The sequence below is a fragment of the Peromyscus californicus genome, unplaced genomic scaffold, assembly GCF_007827085.1.
Source record: "Peromyscus californicus insignis strain IS unplaced genomic scaffold, ASM782708v3 Scaffold_12__1_contigs__length_115047231, whole genome shotgun sequence".
NCBI classification, from domain to species: Eukaryota; Metazoa; Chordata; class Mammalia; order Rodentia; family Cricetidae; genus Peromyscus; species Peromyscus californicus.
The window spans coordinates 77,608,302-77,620,763 of record NW_026294413.1 but is presented as its reverse complement, the minus strand read 5'-3'; the positions used below and the strand labels follow the sequence as shown (position 1 = coordinate 77,620,763).

Sequence of the window (12,462 nt, the reverse complement as noted above, 5' to 3'; positions counted from 1 at the left end):
CACACACACACACACACACACACACACACACGGAAATAATCTACAGGCAAAACAAAAATATACCTTAAACTTTCCAATAGTCCCATTTTTAGTCATAACAACACAGCTAATTTGAAACTGTAGGCTCTGATGAATGTATTAGTTTTGTCAATATCATTAGTGTATAAAGTGATAGTGTGAACACTTTATGGTATGATTAGGTCTTACTGTGCATAAAAGAGGGAAACTATCCATGAGAAAAAACAGCCAGAGGCATCTGGAGGAGTCCAGAACAAGAGAGAAAAAGAAGTGGACAGTCAGGGCTATCTGCAGGAAGGGGAGAACAGCAGGGGATAGAGGCTGGAGAAAGCAGAGAGAGCACAGCAAGGGCTGAGACCTGTGAGAATAGCTGGGTTATAAGGAGGATGAAGGGGCGGGCGGCAGGAGACTGGTTTGGGAGCTTTGAAATGTATAACACAGACTAGTGAGTAGAGACTGAGGGAGCCTGGAGGCTGCCACTGATCTAGGTACACTGATAGGCATCACAGCTATGCTAATTGGACCTTGATATGCTGATAGGGCCACACTGAAGAGCCAAATGTCCCTGATGCCAGAGGTAAGGGAAATGGCTCCTTCTGGCAGGTGAGAACTGGCTTCACAAGTTCCTGAGGAATGCTGGCTTTATTTAACCACCAGAAAGCTTTCCATAGTCCAGGCTGACTTCATTTCTAGATATCTGACTGCTGTTTGGAGTTTGGGGAATTGGAGTTTCCTTTGGACCTGAAAATTGGAACTTAGTGCTTTGGCACAAAGGGATACAGACATAAAAACAACAACAACAAAACAAAACAAAAAACCAAAAAACTTCTGTAATTCTAAATTTCAATTAGGAATATCAACATGAACTACTGATGCCTTTTCTCTTAAAAAAAAAAAAAAAAAAGACACAAATCACTCAAGTGCATGTGAGTAACCCTAACACTGAGCTGAGTTGATCTCAAAGTATCAGTTCTCCCAAGTTCAAGAAACGGAACAAGGCCGGGCGGTGGTGGCGCACGCCTTTAATCCCAGCACTCAGGAGGCAGAGGCAGGCAGATCTTTGTGAGTTCAAGGCCAGCCTGGTCTACAGAGCGAGATCCAGGAAAGGCGCAAAGCTACACAGAGAAACCCTGTCTCGAAAAACAAAACAAAACAAAAAAAAGAAACGGAACAAAACAGCTGATTCTGGGCTTGGGCAAGAAATATGTCCGATTATCTATGTGTTTCTACCAGACTTGTACTATGATGTGTTTAAAAGTTTGTTCTTCGTCTTGTGTTTTTTGAAATAAAGTCTTCCTGTGTAGCCCTGGCTGGCCCAGGCAGGTCTTGAACTTGGAGTGTTAGAATCCCAGCACCCCGGCTCCTCTATGTCTTCTTCTAATGCTCTACAGAAACTGTGCACTGCCATACTTGCTGTGTTAGGAGACACATTGAAAACAGAGCTTCCCACACTATGGCTTTCACACTGTGTGTATGTGTACTGTTATGTTCATTGGGGAGGGTGGGAGGCTTGGATTTTACTTGTGCTACTGAGGCTGAAGCTGGGTCTCTTCTCTCCATTAGGCGCGGTAGCTGCACATCCCTTTTGGATCACTGTGCTCTACAGGTGCCTCACATATAGAAAAGAACTGGGTTTTGCAAAAAAAGCCATGGGAAGTGTTCTTTTGAATAAGACAACGTTTACTGATATGATTAATATATCTGAACTCAACTCTTTGTTCTTTTATAATTATCCTTTCTTTTTCAAACTTTCTCTGTGTAGCATTTCTGCCCTCTGTATTACGAAGACTAGGAAAGTGTGTTTCTCATTCAAGAAGTTATTTGTGTGTGTGTGTGTGTGTGTGTGTGTGTGTGTGTGTGTGTGTGTATGTGTGTGTGTTATTGTAAATCTTTTTTTGCTTAAATTTTTTACTATTTGGTCAGTCTCTTTTAAATGGTATTTATGACTCCTACTTACTATACACGCAATAGGTTACTACTATTTTCTCTTTGTTTGGACATACAATTACATTTATGTTTCCAACACTTTTTTTTTCTTGGATCTACATTAAAAAATAATTGTTTGTGGTATGTATCTTCTAAATCCCTATATGTCCAATCTGTTCACCTGATACTAGAAGGGCAGGTTAGCCAGCTCAAGTCCTAAACGTGCTCCTGTATCTCAGCCTTCCTTGGACATGGTTCTAACTTTATTAGTAATGGGACCTTTTTCCCCTTACAGGTCCAGAAAGAAACAACTGACCTTTGAAGTCTAATGTCATCAAGGTGACTCAGAGCTGTTCTGGGTCTTCCATGGTGGCTGCTCTATGGTCTTGGGAGACCCCGGTGCGCATGTCAGTGTTCCATCCTGTGTTGCACTGGGTACTTTCTAAGTCCCCCATCCTTGCTCTTGCAGCCTACTTCCCTGCTCCTGGTTATTTGCCTTTTCATCGATGGCCCTTATTAGATTTTGAATTTATTCTCCCGTGGACATATTGTAGTTAATGTATTGCCTTTCCTTCAATTTTGTCTTGGGTTTCTATGCTGTGATAAACATGATCAGAAGCAACTTGGGGAAGAAAGGGTTTATCTCTTCTTACAGCTTACAGTTCACCATGAAGGAACTCTGGGCAGGAACCGAAACAGAACCATGGAGTAATACATACTGCCTTGCTCTTCATGGCTTGCTCTGCTTGCTTTCTTAAACAACCCAGGGCACCTACTCAGTGGTGGCACCGCCCACAGTGGGCTGGGCCTAACCATAATCAATCATTAATAAAGAGAATGTCTTAGAGATTTGTCTACAGCCTAAACAGACGCCGGCATTTCTCAGTTAAAGTCCACTCCTCCCTGATATGTGTAGGGTCGGTCAAGTTGACAAATACCAACCAGCACAGACTTCTTCCCAAGTTCAGTACAATCCTGCTGCACTTCTTCCTGTTTCTGTTTGATCTCAGCTTTGGAATGTCTGCCCCAGGTGGTTCTTTCTTTGCCCTTCTCCTTTCGCACTGGTCCACCCCACCCCCACCCTCAGCTTCCTCCTCCTCCTCCTCTTCCTTCTTTACTAATCCCAGACCTGTACTGGTATTCAGCAGTTGGTGTTGGGACATTTCTCTGTATGGATAATTTTCTTTGATGCTTTAAGTGGTCAAACTTATTTTTACTTATATTATTGCCTGACATTTTCATCCATGAGTACTGTATTTTCATTTTAACCATATCCTCTCCCTGTTCAACCCCTCTCAAATTCATGACCTGTTTATCATTGTTACACACACACACACACACACACACACACACACACACACACACACACACACACACACACGCTCACACTCACTCACCCCACACACACACACACACACACGCTCACACTCACTCACCCATGCACTCACAATTTGCTAAGTTCATTTAGCATTACTCATATGTACAGATGTTTAGGGCTGACTGCTTGGAACTAGATAATCTATCAGGGGTCTGGCCGAAGATGAATTCAACCCTCTCAGCTGCCAGTAATTGCCTGCGGCTCTCCATTTAGATAGAGGTGGGGCCTTTTGAAGTTTCCCCCATCCACACAGGGATCTGTGGGTAGGTCTGTCTGTGCTTTTTGTTAAACTCTTCACCACTCCTTTCTTTAGTCTTAGGCCTTGTGTGCCCCCTCTGTGCTCCCAGGTTGAAAACAGTGATAGTAACTGCTGTAATTTGCTTTCTTTATATAAAAGTAATTAAAGATTCACTGTCTTTCTTGCTGAAGGTGTGAGCTGTGTGTGTGTGGCCCTTCCTGGCAATTTAGGTTTGGAGAGCTGTCACCACCTTCCAGATCAAGCAGTTTATCTCATTTTATCTTAACTGTAATCTTAAGTGTTTCTCCTGCTTCCAAAGTACAGCTGCGTCTCACAGAAAACCCATCGCCTGGCCCAAGCACAGAGCCGGTGATGTGAGAACCACGATCCCCGCAGAAGTCTGTCTACTATGCTCACCTGAGCTTTTCCAACCACACAGTGGAGCTTTCCAGGAGGGAAGACACCTGCTTAGCCCTCTGTCCCCCAAACACAGGTTCTTGAGTTGTACCGAGTCGTGAACTAACCACCCACCACACCGACTTCCGGGGAAACAAACAGCACACAGCAGCATACAAATCTGCCCTCCCACCTGTGCTGCTCAGCAGTGAATGGAACACCACCCACCAGCCTGGGGTGGGTCCCCCAAGACGCCGCTTCCTGAATGCTTTCCACAACTACAGCGCAACACTAAGTTTACTGTACCTCAAAGATCACGCTCAAACTGGGCTGAGGAATAAGCCGTTTGCTATGGTAAGACCCACATAAAAGGCAGGTGTGGCTGCAGGTGCAGGAAACTCCACTACCGGGGGGAGGAGACAGGCATACTCCGGGAGCGTGCTGGTCAGCTATCCATCGCAAAGGAAGGAGATGGCGAGGGACGGAGCCTCTCCAGACTCTGGATGTGTGCACACGGGTACACCCACTCAGCCACCACCAATGACCCTAACAACAAAAACCCACCCGACTACTCACCAGGATGCCTTGGCTCTCGCTTGTTATCTCCAGAAGTCCTCACCGAACCTGGAGTCACTAGTGTCAAGTCTGTTAACAGTCACCGTCTCTCCTAACGCTTAGCTGTCAGCATGCACTTGTGTAAGTACACGTATGTGTGTACACACGGACTCCTCCTAACGCTTAGCTGTCAGCATGCACTTGTGTAAGTACACATATGTGTGTACACACGGACTCCCCCAGCTACTCCTTTCTCCTCGGAAAGCCAATCTACCTTTTATAGATGCCAAAAATGTTTATGTCAATACTCAGATTCTCTTATGGCTCTGTACTGTTTCTCTCAGGTAAGTTCCTAATCACCCCCCTTTTGACTTCCTCTTCATGTACTTCATGTATGTACGCATGCAACTTCCGAGTATCGACCATAAAGCAGGCACCAGGGTAGGTGTTGGGATGCAGACGAGAGCGTCGAGGGTCCCTGTACTTTGTGCATCATCAGGGCACTTCCACCTGTGGTGTGTGTGTGTGTGGAGTTGTATCTGAGTGTAATCTATGTATGTTGGTCTTGGATGTCACATGTGCACATACGATGTTCTTACCTGTTTCATCTAGTTAACGTCTAGCTTTATCTCTTCATGAACCCTTCCCTTCTCTAGGACTCGACTGGATTAATGCTGTACACACCTGACAGTGTTTATCTTGACTATATTCTTTTAAGTTAATATTTAGAAGCCAGGCATCTGTGAGTTGAGACCAGCCTGGTTTACAGAGTGCATTCCAGGACAGCCAGGGCTACACACAGAAACCCTGTCTCAAAAAACAAAAAAAATAGAGATAAAAATAAGATTAAATCTATTCACATAAAGTAAACAGTTTCCTTATGACATTCATATATACTTTGCTTTTGTTCTGATGATTTTTATTTATTTTTAAATGATTTTTTGGGTGGGGGCTTTTTGAGACAGGAACTTCCAGGACACTAGGCTGGTCTCAAACTCATTATGTAGCTGAGAATGCCCTGAGCTTCTGACAGTCCCGCCTCCACCTGGTTTAAGTGCTGGCATTACGGGCCTGTGCCCACACACCTGGCTTATTTTGTGTATAGCCAGCTGCTGTAGCCGTCCTGGTTTCTCTGGGATCTTGGACACAAGCGCTATGTTGCCTGCATCTCAGTCGTGTGCAAGAGGAACTCCAGGAAGCACTACTTCACCGCACGTGTTAAACGTTGCGGAGGAGCGGCAGCACGCCCCGGTGGCTGCCTGGGTTTCTCCCAGGTCTGAGTGTGCCTGCCTGATTGGCTGGGTGTGCTGCAATGCCATGATCACACCAGTTTCTGACACTCGTTCTCTGACTCAGAAAACAAACACACACCTGTCCGCCTACTTTCTAAGGATAAGAATGGGAGGATTTTAGAGGCCCAATGCCTCACTGAAGAGTAACATGCATTCAGAAAAATACACCACCACATGCACAGCAATTTACAAGTGTTAATACCCAGACTAAGGAAGGGTTCCAGAAGGTTCCCTCCTACACTCAGGTATAAGCCTTCACTCCTCACTAAGGGAAACGCACCCAACTACAGGACTACAGATTAGTTCAGCCATTCATATATATATATATATATATATATATATATGAATGATGGCTTTCTCTCTCCTCCAGCCAAGCAAGATGCCCAAAGGAAAGAAGGCCAAGGGGAAGAAGGAGGCCCAGCGCTGCCATTGTGAAGAAACAGGCGAAGAAAAAAGGTGGTGCATCCTAAGGACTTTGGCATTGGGCAGGACGTCAGCCCAAGGAGACCTCACACGCTTCATCAAATGGCCCCAATACAGCGGCTGCAGCGGCAAAGGACCATCCTCTATAAGCAGCTCAAAATACCTCCTGCCATTAACCAGTTCCCTCAGGCCCTGGACCGGAAACAGTTACCCAGCTGCTTAAGCTTGCTCACAAGTACAGGCCAGAGACAAAGCAGGAGAAGCAGCAAAGGCTGCTGGCCCGTGCTGAGAAAGCTGCTGGCAAAGGGGACGTCCCAACTAAGAGACGGCCTGTCCTTCAAGCAGGGTTAATACAGTCACCACCTCAGTGGAAAACAAGAAGGCTGGTGGTGATCGCCCATGACGAGCTGGCCCTGTGTCCAAAGATGGGGGTTCCCTACTGCACTGTGGTAGGTTGACTGTCACTGGCCCCCATAATCTCATAGGGAGTGGCACTATTAGGAGGTGTGGCTTTGCTGGAGTGGGTATGGCCTTGTTGAAGTGTGTCACGGTGGGGGTGAGCTTTGAGGTTTCCTATGCTCAGGATACTTACTGCCAGTGTCATAGTTCACTTCTGCTTGCCTTTGGATCAAGATGTAGAATTCGCCGGGCGGTGGTGGCGGTGGTGGTGGCGGCGGCGGCGGCGGCGGCGACAACGCACGCCTTTAATCCTAGCACTCGGGAGGCAGAGCCAGGCGGATCTCTGTGAGTTCGAGGCCGGCCTGGGCTACCAAGTGAGTTCCAGGAAAGGCGCAAAGCTACACAGAGAGACCCTGTCTCGAAAAACCAAAAAAAAAAAAAGATGTAGAATTCTCCAGCACCACGTCTGCCTACACGCTGCCATGTCCCACCATGATGATAATGGATTGGACCTCTGAACTGTAAGCAAGTCACCCCATTAAATGTTTTTCTTTATAAGAGTTGCTGTGTAGGGGTTGAGGATTTAGCTCAGAGGTAGAGCGCTTGCCTAGCAAGTGCAAGGCCCTGGGTTCGGTCCTCAGCTCCGGAAAAAGAAAAAAAAAAGAGTTGCTGTGGTCATAGTGTCTCTTCATAGCAATAGAGACCTAAACTAAGACATGCATCATCAAGGGAAAGGGCAGGCTGGGGCGTCTGGTCCACAGGAAGACGTGTATCACTGTTGTCTTCACAGGGGTTAACCCGGAAGACAAGGGTGCTCTGGCTAAGCTGGTGGACGCTGTTAGGACCAATTACAATGACAGCTACAATGAGATCTGCCACCAATGGGGAGGCAACATCTTGGGTCCTAAATCTGTGGCTTGCATTGCTAAGCTGGAAAAGGCAAAGGCCAAAGAACTTGCCACTAAACCGGGTTAAATGTACACTGCTAAATTTTCTGTACATTAATGCAATTACAAGATTAAAAAACATACACATGATATCACAATATAGTTTGTACTTCTTTGTTGTGTCTTTGGTTCAAAACATGAGGCTTTATTACCATCCATCCCTCCCTCCCCACAGGTGAAGGTCAGAGCCTGTTCTCCCCTCCCATCATGTGGAGATCCAGGGACTGAACTTAGTGTCAGGCATTTTCACAAGATGAGCCACTAACCAGCCATAAACAGGATTATTTAATGGGTAAAGTACTTGTCAGGGATTATCAAACATTAGACAGCCATAGCCACATTCTTGGCCTACTTATTTCTACCACTAAGCTGATTCTAAATAATGTAGACACATTGGACAATTACTCTCTAATTACATGCTGTGGGTTACCCAGTGAGGACTACATCTCCAGGACTGCTGAAGTTTGGGACGGTTGTGTCCTCGAAAGTCTATTTGTTAAAGACTTGGTTCCACAATTGTTCTGCTAACTGGAATTTAGTGGGTGGAGCCAAAGATGCTTCTAAAAATCGTATACAACCCAGCTCCTTCCTTCCCACTCCCACCAACAAAGTAGTATTGGGCTCAACATGTCAACAGTACAGACACTAAGAACTCTTTTTTTTTCTTCTAAAGACAGTAGTCTGCCAGGATGCCCTCAAACTTGTTATCTAGCTGAAGATAGGTGGCCTTGAACTCCTGATTCCCCTTCCTCCCCTCCCAAGTGCTAGGATTTACATATAGGTGTGTACTACCATATCTGGCTCAGATATTTCTCAAAGACTGAAATATTAGTAATCTTCATAGAACAATTGTACTTCTAGCATATATTTACAGGAATGTGCTAAACTGTCCAGAGACACAGCCAAGATACTTACTCCGGTACTGTTATAATAGAAAGGAAAGCGTAACAAAACACACCTATACTACCAAGAAAACAAACTCACACTGGAGAGGACAGAGGGAAAGGAACTCTTACCATGGTGGGAGTGTAAACTGGTTCAGCCATTACAGAGGTTTTCAAAAACTAAAGTGCCTGCCATATGATCCGGCTATACCACTCTTGGCATATTTCAAAAGGACTTTATGTCCTATCACAGAGATACGTGCATGGCCATGTTTATTGGTGCTCTAGTCATAATAGCAAGGAAATTTAATCAGCCTAGCTGTCCATCAACAGATAAGTGGATAATGAAAACGTGGTACATACACATGACACAATTTTATCCAGCTCTAAAGGAAAACAAAATTATGAAATTGACAAGAAAATGGATGGAACTGGAAAATATATCAAGTAAGGTAAACCAGACTAAGGAAGGCAAATACGACATGTTCTCTCACACGGGGATCCTAACTTAATTATGTGGAGTGAGCATGGTTGGGGAGCAGGAATCTAGAAAGGGGCCCATGAACACAGGGGTAAAGGCTGAGAGGGAGGTGGTGGGAAGACAGTAAAACACATGAAGTATGAAAGTGGAACACAAAACACCAGGAGTGTAAGCTCATCCATGGGGCTGAGGGGGCTGAGGAGATGGAGAGGACTGAGTGAAGCAGGGAATGACCAACCCAGACTAAGTACAGACAAGAATGCTACAGGGAAATCGGGTACTCTGCATGGTGATTAACAAATAAAAAGCAAACAAAACATCCACGGCCTATCAACAAAGAACTGGATAAATACATAGGATGGCTAGATGATGCAGTGGGCAGAGGTGCTTGCTGCTGAGTCTGAGACCTGATTTGTACACACTCACTATGGTACATGTTTCACGGCACTTGTTTGTGGTTTCCTGTAAAAGATCCTGATCACAAGGTAACCGCCATATCACTGACTTCACAAAGCCACACACCCATGTGCTTAAGCCACTACTACTGTGGCTTTCTAAACTAGGTGCTACAGCATCTGAGGTGGACAGACACACATCCTGTGGGTGCTGTTTGAAAATGTCCCCCTACTTTGTAGTTACCATGGCAATCCTGGACACATCTGCCACACGATGGACTTATAACAGGAGACCAAGGAACAGTAGGTTAGTGGATGTTAAAGCATGTATCTAACTAGATTAATACTGCTTCTCTGTTTGTAACAATACCCATGGGAAGTCACTTTAAACTTTAAGACTAAGACTTATAATTGCTACCTGCCCATCAGAAAACAACTAAGTCATTATCTGAAATGCAACATTTGCCCAAATCACAGGAAGTGGTTCTCAACCTTCCTAATGCTGTGACCCTTTAATACACTTCCTCGTGTTGTGGTGACCCCCAACCATAAAATTATTTTTGTTGCTGCTACATAACTGTAATTTTGCTACTGTTATGAACTGTAATATAAATATCTAATATTTCTGATGGTCTTAGGTGACCCCTGTGAAAGGATCATTCGACCCCAAAAGGGGTCACTGACAATCCACAGCTAGAGAACCACTGGTTTAGAGAGAAGCCCTGACCATGTAACAAATAAAAGGGTGTGGGTTCTTCTTGATTGGAAAACCATTTCAAGGTCTGTTTTCTGCTATAAATATTCTATTCATGTAAATGCATGAGTGACTCTCATGTGTGGGTGTGGAAATCTGATAGAAACCTGGTAGAATATGATAGAATATGATAGAAAAGGTGTATTCTTTTGTGTTTGGGTGAAATGTTCTGTAGGTATCTGTTAGGTCCATTTGATTCATAAGATCCGTTAGCTCCAGTACTTCTGTTTCATTGTCTGGATGACCTCTATTGGCGAGAGTAGGGTACTACTGAAGTCTGCCACTATCAATGTAGGGGATCAGTGTGTGTTTTAAGCTTTATAATGTTTCTTCGCGAGTGCCCTCACATTTGAGGCACAGATGTTAAGAACTGAAATGTCACCTTGGGTGGATTTTTACTTTAATGGGTCCCATCTGTTTTGATTAATTTTGGTTTGAGTATGTTTTTTTTTTTTTTTGGTTTTTCGAGACAGGGTTTCTCTGTGTAGCTTTGCGCCTTTCCTGGAACTCACTTGGTAGCCCAGGCTGGCCTCGAACTCACAGAGATCCGCCTGGCTCTGCCTCCCGAGTGCTGGGATTAAAGGCGTGCGCCACCACCGCCCGGCGAGTATGTTTTGTTAGATACTAGAATGGCTACATCAGCTTGCTTCTTGGGTCCATTTGATTAGAAAACCTTTTTCCAACTTTTTACTCCAAGACAATGTCTATCTCTGACATTGAGGTGTGTGGTGTGTTTCTTGTATGCAGTAGAAGGAAGTATTTGTTTTCACATCCATTCTATTAATCTGTGTCTTAGTTAGGGTTTCTATTGCTGTGCTGAAACATGATGACCAAAAAGCAAGTTGGGAGAAAAGTGTTTATTTGGCTTACACTTCCAGATCATAGTCTATCATTGGAGGAAGTCAGAACAGGAACTTAAGCAGGGTTAGAACCTGGAGGCATGAGCTAATGCAGAGGCCATGGAGGAGAGCTGGCTTGCTCCTTTTCATAAATCATGTTTAGAGTTACCACTAATAACCACATGACCGAGTCTATACTAGGCTGCTTTGAGATTTCCCCTGTCAATGGAATTAATCCAAACCTCTCCACTTTAGCCGCAGGCAGACTCTTTGGACAAGGGCAAAAAGCAGCCACTTTCTTCACCAAAATCACAGGAACAAGCTCTAGGCCACATATTAATATTCTCATCTGGGAGCTCTTGAGCCAGGCCCCCACAGTTCAAATCACACTCAGCACTACGTCTTCCAGGTTCCTACTAGGATGGCCCGCTAAGCAACACTTAAAGCGTTCAACTGCTTCTCTAACTCACTTTCCCAAGGTCCATATTCCTTCAAACAAAAGCATGGTCAGGTCTGTCACAATAATACCCCAGTCCCTGGTACCAATTTCTTAGTTAAGGTTTCTATTGCTGTGAAGAGATGATCACAGCAATTCTTATAAAGGAAAAACATTTAATTGGGGTGGCTTCCATTTTCAGAGGTTTAGTCCATTTTCATGGTACAACATGGTGGTGTGCAGACAGACATGGTGCTGGAGAAGTGGTGGAGTGTCCTACATCTTGACTCACAGGAAGTGGTCTGAGACACTGGATGCAGCTTGAGCATATATGAGACTTCAAAGTCCGCCTCCACAGTGACACACTTTCTCCAACAACACCACACCTACTCCAATAAAGCCACACCTCCTAATAGTGCCACTCCCTTTGGGGGGCATTTTCTTTCAAACCACACTAGTTTGTATCTTTTTATTGGAGAGTTGAGTCAATGAAATGATATTTTACTATACTCATAGATCGGTGCCTAGCCCAATCATCATCAGAGAGGCTTCACCCAGCCTCTTTATGGGAGCAGATGCAGCAACCCAGAGCCAAACATTAGGCAGAATAGAACTTGGGGAAGCCCATGGAAGATGGATAAGAAGGACTGTAAGAGCCAGAGGGGTCAAGAACATCATGAAGATTCAGCCCACAGAATTAACTAAGCAGGGCTAATAGGGGCTCACAGAGATTGAAGTAACAGTTACAGAGCCTGCATGAGTCTTTGCTAAGTCCTCTGCATCTATTTTGTGGTTATTTAGCTTGGGTTTTTTGTGGGACTCCCAACAATGAGAGTAAGGGTATCTATGACTCTTTTATCTGCTTTTAGGACCCTTTTCTTCCTACTGGATTGCCTCATCCAGTCTTAACATGAGAGTTTGTGGCTAGTCTTATTGTAACTTGTTATTCTGAGTTCGGTTGATATCCCTGGAAGGCCTGTTCTTTTCTGAAGGGAAAGAGAGGAGCAGTGGATCTGGGGGAGAAGGAGGTGGGGGAGGGTATATTGAGAGGAGTGGAGGTGGGGGAAACTGTAGTAGGGATGTAATACATGAGAGAGAAAT

The 12,462-nt window shown here is 44.8% G+C and overlaps 1 protein-coding gene across 8 annotated transcripts in view; it reads right to left on the bottom strand.

The window, feature by feature from the left end:
* Nucleotides 1–12,462, bottom strand: part of Ddhd1 (DDHD domain containing 1) — an 81,028-nt gene that overhangs the window by 42,180 nt on the left and 26,386 nt on the right. The window lies entirely within an intron of this gene.